A 13,221-nucleotide genomic window follows, 5' to 3' on the forward strand; every position below is an offset into this window, starting at 1 on the left:
ACCAATCAGTGTTGGTCTTCTCATTTCTGCACCGGACGGGTTTTTTTATGACTTGATGTATCCTCCCCCAGGTTCCCGCTCCATCTCAAACTGTCTCCACGTGTCAACGGAGAAAAGTTATCTTCCTATCCCGTCTCATCTGCCCTGCTTGTCCCAGAACTGGTTCATCGGGCTGTTTTATGTATTTATTTTTCCTTTTTCAGTCGAGAGTTGTGGCTTTACACGACATCTGCTGAATTATTCCAACTAACAGCCTCCCACTGCTGGACCCTGACCTACATTTGAGTCATGCATGTCTCAGGAGGGAACTGAGCTGCCATCCCAGCTTGTGTCATTGAGCTGCACAGTTTCTGAAATGGTAGAAAAAATGTCACATTCTTTTTCCTGAGATGGCTGTTGGGTGTCACATACGTATTGTTTCACAGATGATACTGTACTCATATCAGCCCCTCAGAAAGTTAGGATTTACTTAAAGTAACTTTTCAGAGTTTTTTTTGTGCAGCTGAAACCTCAAATCATAAAAACTGGGCCAGATGAAAAAAAAAGAGAATTTTATATTTATCCTAGGCTTATGTTGCAGACTGCATCAACCTTTTTTTTGTTTTTTTTTGTTTTTTTGTTGTTGTTTTTTTTTGCTAACTTTATTTTGTTCGTTGATGCTCTGATTAAAAATGCACTTTCCTCTTTTATTGTTTTCTCTTCACCATCAGGGCACCGCATCTCGATACAGGTTTACTGGTTTAATCACAGCTTGGGTGAGGTGATGGAGAGATCTGTAAGCTCTCTGATTGGTTCATCTGGGCTGGGAGCAGGAGACTCAGGGTGGGGTGGGGGTGGGCTCTGTTTCTGGAGGTCAGTGACCCAAGCTGAGTTAAGACCCCCAGAAGTAAAGATGAGATGAAGTAAAGGATAGGACATTAGGAGGATGAGGGAGGGGAAAGAAGAAAGGATGAATGGGTGGAGGGAGGGTCAAGATTGGTTAATGAGGGAAAGTTAGGGGATGGAGAGAGGATGGAAGGATGAATGAGAGTAGGAAATGATGAATGAATGAATGAGGGAGAGGGAAGAAGGATGAAAGAGTGAATGGGTGGGGGAGGATTAGGATGGATGAGGGGATAAAGGGGATGAATGAGGACAGGGAGGGTGGGGTTGAGAAATCCAGAGAGGATGAAGCCTCAGCATGTGATCAGAGGTGTGCAGGAGGCGTGGTCTCCCGGTGGGGGCGTGGTCTCCCGAAGAGAAGTTAACAGATTAGCTTCATTCCCAACATTCCCAAAAAGTTTGTCATTTTAAAATTAGGTCTGACCAACAAATGTCTTCATTTCCTTTCAGGCTGCAGATCAGATTCCATCGTTTGTTCCCAGCTGGTCCTGATCGGCTCCTGTTTACCAGTAAAACCCTGAAGTCCAGCTCAGGTAGGTGGACTTCCTGTCACCTGTCAGGTCTAAATGCAGAGCTGGAGGGCGTGGCTGTGGTCTGCAGAGAGCCTTCCTCCTCCTCCTCTTCATCTTTTATTCTCAGTGGTAATTTCAGATGCTGTCACATACCTGCGACTCTGTTGATTCTTACTCCAGAAACGACATGCATCTTTTACCCTAAACGCATACACACACACACACACACACAGACAGGTCGGTGCTATCTTTGTGTGTCTGTCGGAGTTGTTACTGTCTGTGTGTGACATGCTAAGGTGTGTGTTTGCAGAGTCATGCTGACAGCATACACAGAGACGGTGTGACGGGCATGTTGATCTCCAGTGTTTGGGGAGTGTGTGTGTTTGTCAGCAGACAGCTGTCTCTGACATGTTGCTGTGTGTTGTCAGAGTTCTGTGTTTAACTGAAAACTAAAAACACTTGAAGTTACGCAGAGGGAGTGCTGCCGGTGGTGCATTCACTGACAAAGAGAAAATTGGATTTTCTGTCTTCTGACAGGTAAGAAATAAAATTTGAAGTCATATTTCCTTGTTGGGATATAAAACATTAAGCTAAATTCCCACTTCTGAGGTTCAGTGAATGCAGCATCATCTGACAGCACACTTTGCTCCTAATGTAACTGAGATGGGTTAAATGCAGAGGAAGATCGTCCCAGCTGGGATTAATAAAGTATAATAATATTAATATTAATATTACATGTAAATGATCTGACTTATTGCAATAGAGAGCTTAGAAAAATGACAAACTCTCACAAATGCATCTTTTCTTGTTCGTTACTGAATAACAGAAAGAAAGTAAACCTTCTTACATCAAAAAGAGTTAAAGAAAGTCAACGAAGTCCATGAAATCCACGGTCATCGTGCAGCCAGCGTAGAGTTTGCAGTGTCTGAATGTTGATCATGTCCTCTGCAGCCAGAATGTGAATCTTTATGCTTTGTTGAGGTGAACTATGTACCTACCATGATGAAGGCTTGCTATATTAAAAATATTCTACATTTCCTTTTAGAGATAGAATATGAGAATATAATTTGATCTCAGGATGAAATGTGTACACAAATCCAGACCATAAATATTGCAGTTTCCATCTAAAGATTAAAGAAATTTACATTTACTAGTTTTTTATTACCGCATTGAATGCAATAATCTTTGATTCATATTTTGTTTTTCTTTTTTTTCTCATTGTTAAAGGTCTAATCAGTCTAGTCCAGTTTTACACAATTTTGATTTTTTTCTCTCCCCATTTTCCCTTGGAAGTATCCATTTATTTATTTATTTATTTTAAGTTTTAACTGGATATTTAGCTATTTTAAAAATGATTAAATATTAGCTTTACATTTCCTCTAAATCTGGTCCAGGCTACCGGGCCATTTATCTCCATGTTCCTGGACAGATGCATTCAATAGTGTCTTTATTTATTCAAATTAAATGTCCTGTTTTCCATTTATCCATTTATACGTATCACAAATTGACAGTTCTGGAGCCATTTAACTTTCACACTGAAGACATATGACAGGAAAGTGTCTGTGGCTGAGTCCTGATGTGTATCCTGGATCTTATTCTTGTCATTATGTTAACTGAGTGATTCTGCATTATTGTTGTAATATAAAGGTATTAGAGGGCACAGCATTGAGCCCAAGACAATTTTTCTTATGGGGAAAATAAAATATGTCGTATTGTATCTAAGATCACCTCAACCTGAAGAGAAACACATAGAAGAAGTTAGGAGAAGTTTGGCAGATGTTAACAGTTCTCTCCCTTTTACAATCATTACATAACTTCCATGCACCGTGGTGACAGGGTTCGGAGCTAAGGAGAACGTGGTTTGTGTCTGATGGATCACACACAAATGGTCAGTGTTTAAAAAACGCATATTTTGACACTACTGTATTTTCCATATCCCAAGAAACATATTTCACATTTTTTTGTAAGACTAGACTTTTATCTCAGTTTTCCACACAAGCCAATCACAAAGTTTAATCCCAAGGCTGCAACATCACATCAGGCTCTGTGACAGAGTGACACTGCTACTGGTGCTGGCAGTGCTGCTGGTACCTGCTCTCAAGCTTGTTGGTCTTCCCCTTCTTTGCATATAAGTTGCTATATCTTGTGAGTATTAACATTGTTTGAACAAGGTTCATGCTGTAGCTGACAGTGCTGAACAGCAGCCAGTCAACGGCAGGCAAATCCACTCATGCCGCAGTCATAGAGTAAGAAAGCTCCTTTGTCTTTGTTCATCACACCATTTAGAGTTAAAGAAAAACTACTTTTAAATGTTGCGCCTCAGATCAGTTGGGGTTGTGACCATCCTCATAGGATGCCTTTGTTTGCTAGTTTCCACCATTTTTTTGTTGCAAATGAGCTGAAAAGATCATCAATTTAATTTAATAAACAGTTACCCCAGATGTGCATTTGGATAAGTTAATGCTTTTGTGATGTCTGCTGGACTCCATGTGTGACGCACCCATCGAAACAGCCTTTAATTTAACAGGTTTATGCAAGGGTCATATACATTTAATTATCCAGGACATTATTTACATCCCTGAGACACTAAAGAGGGTGAACTACATTCAGACATCAGAACAGCAGCACAGTGTTTGGTACAAGGATACACATGAAAATGTGTCTGTGGGTGTCCTTGTGCTAGTGTGTGTAACACTTTTCTATGAAGGGCATTTGACTTCCTCTAAAGGCACAGATGAAGACGGTGTGACTACCAGCAGCTGTAAGGCAGAACAGAAAATCAGCTCAGCTGCTCAGACGTAATGATTAAAAACGTGCAGCTGGTCGCTCCTCTTCCCTCGGAGACTGATGGGAGTTTTGGGATTTTTATTGCACTTCCCACCTCATTCCCTGTTAGCATGTTGTTTCTCCAAGGGGGACATGTTGAGATCAGGCTGAATGGATTTTAGTGGCATCATTTACAGTATAATGTATTACAGGATGAATTTTTCAGGGTGTGATTGCTTTTCATTTGGTAAATAATTTACAGCAGAAGTTGTGATTCCGCTCCTCAGAGGGAAGCTGCTTTCAGTCGGTATCAATAAACGGCAATTTGCTGCCAACTGCTCGGATCAAAGACGTAAATCAACGCCCTCACTGCTGCGTAAATGAGTCTTCAGCTGTGTTAAAGCGACTCTTTACTGCGACTCCGGTCTTGTTTAGATTTCCTGCAAGATGCTGGTATTACTTTTATTACTGTTATTGTTGTTAGTGTTATTATTACTATGTAGCTCCATGACAAACATGTATTCTTTAAGGAAGCATCGATGTAGAACATCACTACAGAAACATGTATTTTACAGTCCAAACATTTTAAAGCCTTTTCCTCAAAGTGAAATGTATATAATATGTAACTCTCTCTCTCTCTCTCTCTATATATATATATATATATATATCATTCACAGCCTAGTTTATGGAGAATTTTATTCCAAAAACATGATGAAAATTAAGGTTTTTCTAAATTTTTGTATTATTTTCTGATTTTTGTGATAAATAGATACCTGTTCAGGTTATTTTTTACCTTTGAATTTGTGCAAAATGAATGAATGATCGAACAAATGAACGGATGGTTTATCTTGAACCAGTTTAAAAGAAACCAGCAGCACAATATGTATCAGGTATAACAAAGCACAACAAACGAAAGGAGAAGAAAAAAATATTTCTTCTTAACATGTTTAAAAGTTACTGCCTTACTGGATTTTAATACCTAATTTGCCTATTTAATCAAAAGAAAAATGATAGTCTTAATGTAAATAACAAAGCAGGAAAGTTTCATTGTGATACCTGCTAGTTATGAAAATTCGTCTTTCTCTACTATATTTGCTGCAAGTTCTGCAAACTAAACTGTTCCAGTTGAGTTTCTTCAGATACTTTTTTTGACTAAAGCCAACTTGTTAGATTTTACAGTGCATATGTCTCAGAAACCAAAACAAAGGTCCCAAACTTCAAGACACAAAAGCATGAAAACAATGGAAACGTGAAGCAAACCAACACAGCCTGAAAGGCAGGCGGTCAGTGTTGGCTCTTAGCTCACAAAAGTTCGAAAAGTTTCAGTGTTTCACTATTAAAATAATCCCTTTGATGATGATTTCACCCACAGAGGTTGAAAACAACAACTGGTTTCCTCCAGGAATAACTCATATTGTCTCACATCTCTGCGTGAGACACATGTTTAGTGTTCGCTTTTACCCGGTCCTCATCATTTTGAGTCTATTCAGGTCTGCGCTCTCCAACATCACGTCCCCACATTAGAGCAGCATTTTCCCCATGAAGCTGTGAGCAGCAATGAGCAGGCGTGCTGAACAAAAGCCTCTCAGTCGGTGACAGATTTTAGCTCGCTGCTAATGGGAAGCAACACTCAGAGACCTGAAACGCACAAGAAAAACCATCATCTGCACTCTGAGCAGAAACCACAGGAGATGAATAAATGAACGAGTGGAGGAGAGAGACGGAGGGAAGCGGTTGGAAAATAAAGGAGGAATTAATAAGCGCAATGGAGACAATAAATTTGTGAAGACTGTTATTAGAGCAGCTATTATCTTCCCTTGGTTTTCATTTCATGGCTCTTGTATGAACAATAGAATAGAGACGATTTATTATTAAAATGTGTTTCCTGTTCTACTGAAACTGTTCTTCGTTCTTCTCCAACACTTTCATCTGTTAAACACGACACACTGTGGTTGCTTTGGGTTAGTGTAGGTTTTGGTCTTTAGATTTTCCCGTTAGAAGAATTGATAAACAAAGTAGTGTTTTAGATTTGATTTTCATTTTAAAATGAAGAAGTGTTAAAATGCGATGAAATAATCATAACATCACTAAAATACAAAAACTAAAAAGCAACCCATTTGACCACCTTTTTATACTTAATTTTATATGATTTTGGCTTTTTTTCCCACTTTCTTGCAAAATCTGTGCAGAAATTTTTGCGCTGTATATGAGATGTATAAATGTGATTCATTTACATGCTGATGGATGGTACGTCCTGTCTTCTACTTCTAATAATCATCCACAAAGTGACTTAAACACGACCACGCTGAACATGATTTATGTGGGCTTTGTGCTCAGGAACCAAATTAAATCACCAGCATTTGTTTTGATTCTGGGAAAAATGTCCAAACCGCTAACATGCTGACAAGGTTTCTGTTGTTTTATTATTTTCCCAAAAGGACCGATGTTGTCTGTGTTCTCTGATACCAAATCCCTACAACAAATTCTGTGCTCTCTTTCCTTTCTCACAGCTCTGAGTGAAGCTGCTGAGCAGCCTTTCTGCAACCCGCAGGAAGCAGCTTCAGGTTCAGTAATGCTGAGCAGAGAGGAGCCCACTCACTTTCTCCTCAAAGTGAAGAAATCATAGAACTGTGCTTTGGAATAACTGCAAGAACAAGAAGTTTAGCTGCTCTTATATTTATTCTTCATAGACAGTGGAGGGAGAGCAGCAGCAGAGATGTGGTCACTCAAAATCTGTGTCCACTCTATGAAAATTAAAATTAAAACTACCTAAATTGCTTCCAAATAGATGAAAGTTATCAATACAATTTTCATATATAAATATGGATATACACTCAGCACCCACGTTATCAGGTCCACTTTCTTGAACAGAGTTCGACCCCATTTTTAATCTTGGTGTGATAGATGGAAGCAGGTGGTGGAAACCTTCCTCAGAGGTTTTCTCCATATTGACATGACAGCATCACACAATTGCTGCAGGTTTGTCGGCTGCATCCATGATGAGAATCTCCCGTTCCACCACATCCCAAAGCTGCTCTACTGGACTGAGATCTGGTGGCTGTGGAGGCCGTTGGAGTCCAGTGAACTCATCGTCATGTTCTAGAAAGCGGGTGGAGATGATCTGAGCTTTGTGACATGGTGCATTATCCTGCTGGAAGTAGCATCAGAAGATGCTCCACTGTGGTCATAAAGGGATGGACATGGTCAGCAACAATACTCAGGTAGGCTGTGCTGGTTAAACCAGGCCACGTTGGTACTAAGGGGCCCAAAGTGGACCAAGAAAATCTCCCCCCACCATTACACCAGCAGCAGCCTGAAGCATTGATCCAAGGCAGGATGGATCCATGTTTTCATGATGTTTCCACCAGATTCTGAGCCGAGCATCTGAATGTGGAGCTGAAATGGAGACTCATCAGACCAGCAACGTTTCTCCATCTTCTATTGTCCAGTGTTGGTGAGTGTGTGTGAATTGTAGCCTCAGTTTCCTGTTCTTAGCTGGCAGGAGGCACCCGGTGTGTCTTCTGCTGCTGGAGCCCATCTGTTTCCAGGTTGGACATGTTGTGTGTTCAGAAATGCTGTTCTGTAGACCTTGGTTGGAACCATTGCTTATTGGACTTGTTGTCTTTCTATCATCTCCAATTTTCTTCTGACAGTTCTCCTCTGCCCATTCTCCTCTGACATCCGACATCAACCAGACATTCTGGTCCAGACAGCTGCTGCTCGCTGGATAGTTTCTCTTCTTCAGACCATTCTCTGGAACCCCTGGAGATGGTTGTGTGTGAAAATCCCAGTAAATACTCAGACAAACAACCATGCCACATTCAAAGTCCCTTAAATCTCTTCTCTTCCTCATCCTGATGCTCAGTTTGAACTTCAGGAAGTCGTCTTCACCGTGTCTACGTGACTAGATGTGTTGACTTTTTGCCATGTGATTGGCTGGTTAGATATTTGTGTTAGCTGTTGAAGGCTGTAGCTTTCAATTATGTTGTATTTGGCATGTTGATCAATTTTGATGATTTGTACCTTTATTGATCTCATTTAAATGATAACTGTTGCAGCAAACACTGTTCCACCTTGTTTTTTATGTACCTTCAGTGACGGCTGTCTGGGTTGGATTCTGTGTTGCTGAAGGACACTGAAACATAACAGCTGCTGCTGTTGGGATTTCAATCTGGACTTCAAGCTGAATGACACTCCCTGCAGCTCAAAGCAGCACAAAACACCTTGTCAACAAAGAGAAGAAAACAATCCTCTCAGAGTTTGCCATCAATTTCACATTACTTTTGTTTTCTAGCCTTTTTTCAGCCTTTTTATCTCTAAACATAGTTTCATATATGAAGCGAGCAGTGATTCCAGTGTTTTAAGATATTTTGTGTTGTTTGTGCATCAAATACTGAATTTTTTAATACTAGTTTTCCAGATATAATAACTTTAAATGCATGCTGTACAGGCCTGATGGGAAGTCTAGAAAAAGCAACTATTAGCTGCTGCATCTATTCCTACAAATCTCAGGAGCAGGTAAAACCGAGACTTTAAAGAAGTATGTATGTATGAGGAAACTAAAATAGCTACTGCTCTGATAACTCTGGAAGCATCTCTCACATCCAGATAACTTCATCAGGTGCAGCTGAGACTCTGAGCTTTTCCATTTTGTCTCATTTGGACATTCAGAGGTTTCCAAAGTGATGGTGGGAATATTGGTTTATCTGTCCCTGAGACAAATGTTTACGGCTGTTCATCAAATCAAACTTTATTTATAAAGCTCTTTTCATGCATAACAGCAGCACAACGTTCTTTAGATTTTGCATCTTAAAAACACAACCATACACACAAACCCATGTTTATCACAAAACAAATCAAAGCGCGCATGCACACACACACACACACACACACACACACTAAAGGGTGGGACAAAGAGCCCCACCCTCCACCCCACTCTGAAACAGTCTCTACCTTAAAAATAACAGTGAGGTGAGGAAAGGAGGAAACAGTATCCTAGGGGTCCATCTATATCAGGAGTCACCCCACCCACAACTCCATCCATCCATCTACCCACCCGTCCGTCCGTCCGTCCGTCCGTCCATCCATCCATCCATCCATCCATCCATCCACCCGTCCGTCCATCCATCCACCCGTCCGTCCATCCACCCACCCGTCCGTCCGTCCGTCCGTCCGTCCGTCCATCCATCCATCCATCCATCCATCCATCCATCCACCCGTCCGTCCATCCATCCACCCGTCCGTCCGTCCGTCCATCCATCCATCCATCCATCCATCCATCCATCCATCCATCCCTTTACATAATGTTCTAGATAAGTGTAAATGACCTTCATATTCATGTATAACGTGTAAAACTTTCTTTCTGACTCTTGTTTTCCGTTGATCCAGTAATCCATCATTACTGGGATGGTCCTGCTACTTTTACACGAGTGGGAACACTTTTTGTTGAAGTTTTTCTCAGACGCTGTCCAGATCTTCTCTCAGAAATGATTCATGGCTTACCTTTTTGAACTTTTCATGCTCCAATGGGAGCGCAAACCTGCCTAAAACCTGCTGTGCTTTAAACCCTGACCACTGTTTTATCAGCAGATGTCTTCAGCTCTCAGCTGAGCCTTCGATGCTTCCGCAGACGTATTTATTCAGCACATCTCTGAGGCTACAATGGACCTCAGTGTCAGCTGTAGTCCAGCCTGTTTCCACTCCATAAACTCTTCAAGCAGAACAATAAACCCCTGTCTTGTTGAAAGGAGTGTACCTGGAAATGGACCTTTCCTGTCTGTTTTCTGTGATCTCTGCATCTCTTTCATGTGGAACATTAAAGCACAGACTCTTGGATGGTTCCTGTCTGAGTACAACCTGAGCTCTTTCATGATTGGTGGGATGTGAAGGACACCGGAGGAGGTTTGTGCCTCTAGTTGTTGTCCATACCTGTTTACTTGTTATGTAAAGTGTATTTGTTATTGTTAAAGTATGCTAATCTGTTATTGGAAGGCCTGCCCCTCTGGGTTTTCTCGTCGTTGTTTAAAACTTTTCCTCATAGTCAGCACAAAAAAAGCACAGACGGAGGGAGGAGAGGTGCATGCTGGTTGCTGGAGGCAAGTAACAACACCTGGACTGATGTATCCAGCTGGATACACCACACTTCCATCGCTGACAGCTCACTCAACACTACCTCTATTTTTATCTCACCTTCTTTCCTCTTCCTCTATTTCTTCTCTTTTTTTCTAATTTTTATCTCAAAGCTTCTCCAAACTTCCTTCATTTTCTCATACTGACTCATACTGGGTTTTGTATCTTGGCTTTAATCCCGTGCTGCTCCACATTTTCCAAACCAGACCACCATCTTTTCTTTTCCTCATTATTGTCTTTTATAACTGGCTTTTATTCCTGATGTGTTTCCAGACACGTATGTCTGTTAGGTTAGTGCCAGACTAAAGCTGGTAAAGTTGGTTTAGTTAACTACAGGCTGATTGTTCCAGCTGTACAGTGGAAACAGTTAAAACTGGACACATGGTCGGTCATTTCCAGGTAAAGTATAGATGCAGATGGTCATGTGACTTTACCAGCTCCTTAAGGCTCAGCTGTACTCTCGAGGCATCTGCATCAGGTCGGTTATGTCGTCAGCGCCGTAGGCTCTGTGTAGGTTCGCTGAGGCTCGACACGTCCCTCTCCCAACCAGACATGCAGTCCGGCAACGCAGACGCAGCGACCTGGAAGTAATCCTTTGGTTATTTTATGATTACATGTTTGCTTGCGATGTTAAATGTTCAACAGATGGATAATTTCTTCATCTGCTTCCACTATCTCTCAAAGACACGGCACCATGTCGGCCACCATTACTGTTCTAAAACAGAAAATTCTTGCTGGAACTGAAGCAAACTATCCAAAAAACTTTACCCTGCAGATTAACCAGCCTATACCAGTCCTACTGCTACCTGTAGATCCAGAAAAGAAACTGTACCTGACACTGTTACCTAATGCTTGAGTATACACACACATTTCATTTGCATTGGCTACGACCGGATACAGACAACGCGCGAGAATAACTCCAGCTTTACTTTTTGCTCTGTGGAGTGCAGTATGATGCTATTCAGTGTTAGCATGGCTGTAACATGGCTAAACACTCTATGTTGGTATCTTTGTCATATAGCAAATCGTAGATTATAAAGATATTTATGGGTAATGAAGCATGCTGTCTCCACAAGCAATGCATCAAACATGGATTGAAGAGGTTTTTAGTTTGGGCACATTTCTACTTATGAAGACCTCATGATTAAAGGTCCCATAGTATGCAAAATTCACTTTCTAAAGGTTTTTCTAGCAGTCGTATGTGTCCTCATAGCCTGTGTATGAGGCCCAAAAATGAGAAAATTCTGTCACCTCTCTAACTTGTTTGCTCCACTGTTTAGCAAACGTGTGCTCAAACGAGTGAGCCTGAGATCTTTCCCTTTGTGACCTCATAAGCGGAAATAACCACTACCTCCAGCAATGGATACTGTCATTGACCCACCCCCCTGGCCAGTTCAGCCTGCTCTTTAAAATCACCAAGTAGGTGCCAGCGAAAGCCAGAACCTCTCCCAGAGAGGGGCGTGGCCAGGCACCGCTCATGAACATTTAAAGGTTCAGATGCAGAAGCAGCCTGTTCTCATTAGAGCTCACTAGAGCCGCATCTGGAATGGGTGAGATTAAGGACCAAGACTGAATTTGGGGCAATACACTTTGAAAACAATGTTGTTGGAGCTCTGACACCCATATGGAATTGTTGAAAAATGTATAATATGGGACCTTTAAAAACTTCTGATTCACAGTTGAGAAAAGTTGTGATGTTTTATTTTGCTGTGTGTCGTGTTTACTTTCAGCCAAAGATGCTTTGAACACATATTGTTAATCATTCTGGTTACTGAAGTGGTTAAACAGTGTTTTAATCCCACCCATCTCTTTCTTTGTGCCGTCTGTGTAATACAATCTCTCATCTTGCTAATTATTTCCGTTCTCTGCTGATCCCTGAAGGCCTCTCTCCTTCTGAAGGACACTCATTAATCAAACACACATGAACCTTGTAGTTGCTGTCAGAACAAGTCGAAGGAGAAGGTGTTGGACGTGCAGGTGACGTTGAGGAAATACATGAAATAATGCTGCAGTGTTGGGAAGTTTCTTTCTTGGATTTCAAATCTGATCTGATTTGCAGCCTCAGAGACATTTTTTCTGCTGATCTGAGCTTTTGTCCAGTCACTTTTTTATATTATACATTCACTCGTTTGCTTTGCCTGCATCACTCAGCTTCAACTTGCAGTCCCTTGTCATGTAAAAATGAATAGAAAAATCCATATTTCATCAAGTTTGTGCTATTTACTATTAATACACCTGGAGTTTAACTGTAAAATCTCCCACAATGTTGGAAAGTTTCTTTTGTGAATCTCTTGTACAGAGCTGGGAATTTTAAGTTTGGTCATTAATATAAAACATGGATAGAAAACTCTACATTTTGTACACTGTGCAGCACAAACGTCTCCTAGTTAAATTAAACAGAATATCTCAAATAAAACAGTGTTTACTTTAGCGTAACTTGACTTGATGGATTATAATCAGAAAATGATGAGCATCATTATTGTCGTATCAGCTGTAAGTTCTGTAAGTTTGGGTTGGATAGAGCAGATGCTCTGACACAAAGTGCTGACAGCATGCAAAACTTATGACTTAATGTCAATTCTTTGAATAATGAAGGTGTTTTGACATCATGTCCGGGGTGTTTCTATGATTTATGTGACACTGAAGAATCCAGAGTTGTTTATATTTTCATACAAAGGCGTTTCTGAGTCCCTGATCCCCAAATCCAACAGCATCCTTGACAGATGAAGGAGTCTGAGCTCCTGTATTTCTGTGTTTTTACACTGCTGTGTCTGCATCATTGCCTCCTTCAGGAGCTTCTGTAGAGCTGACAGGTGAGAACAAAGCAAGGTGTTTCAGCCGGCGCTGTGTGACACCTGTCAGCTGCCGTCCAACGCCCAAACGCAGCCTGGCTGACCTTCCCACAGCAACGGTGTGCGAGTGCTTTCATTCC

General features: G+C 41.1%; 1 long non-coding RNA gene across 1 annotated transcript in view; it reads left to right on the forward strand.

Annotated features, from left to right (window-relative positions):
• LOC121646076 overlaps nucleotides 1-13,221 on the forward strand; it is a 314,450-nt gene that overhangs the window by 254,398 nt on the left and 46,831 nt on the right. The window contains exon 7 of the long non-coding RNA XR_006011554.1: nucleotides 1,333-1,415. This is a non-coding gene — a long non-coding RNA (uncharacterized LOC121646076). The remainder of the gene's footprint in view (nucleotides 1-1,332; nucleotides 1,416-13,221) is intronic.

This window comes from Melanotaenia boesemani, chromosome 9, assembly GCF_017639745.1.
Source record: "Melanotaenia boesemani isolate fMelBoe1 chromosome 9, fMelBoe1.pri, whole genome shotgun sequence".
NCBI classification, from domain to species: Eukaryota; Metazoa; Chordata; class Actinopteri; order Atheriniformes; family Melanotaeniidae; genus Melanotaenia; species Melanotaenia boesemani.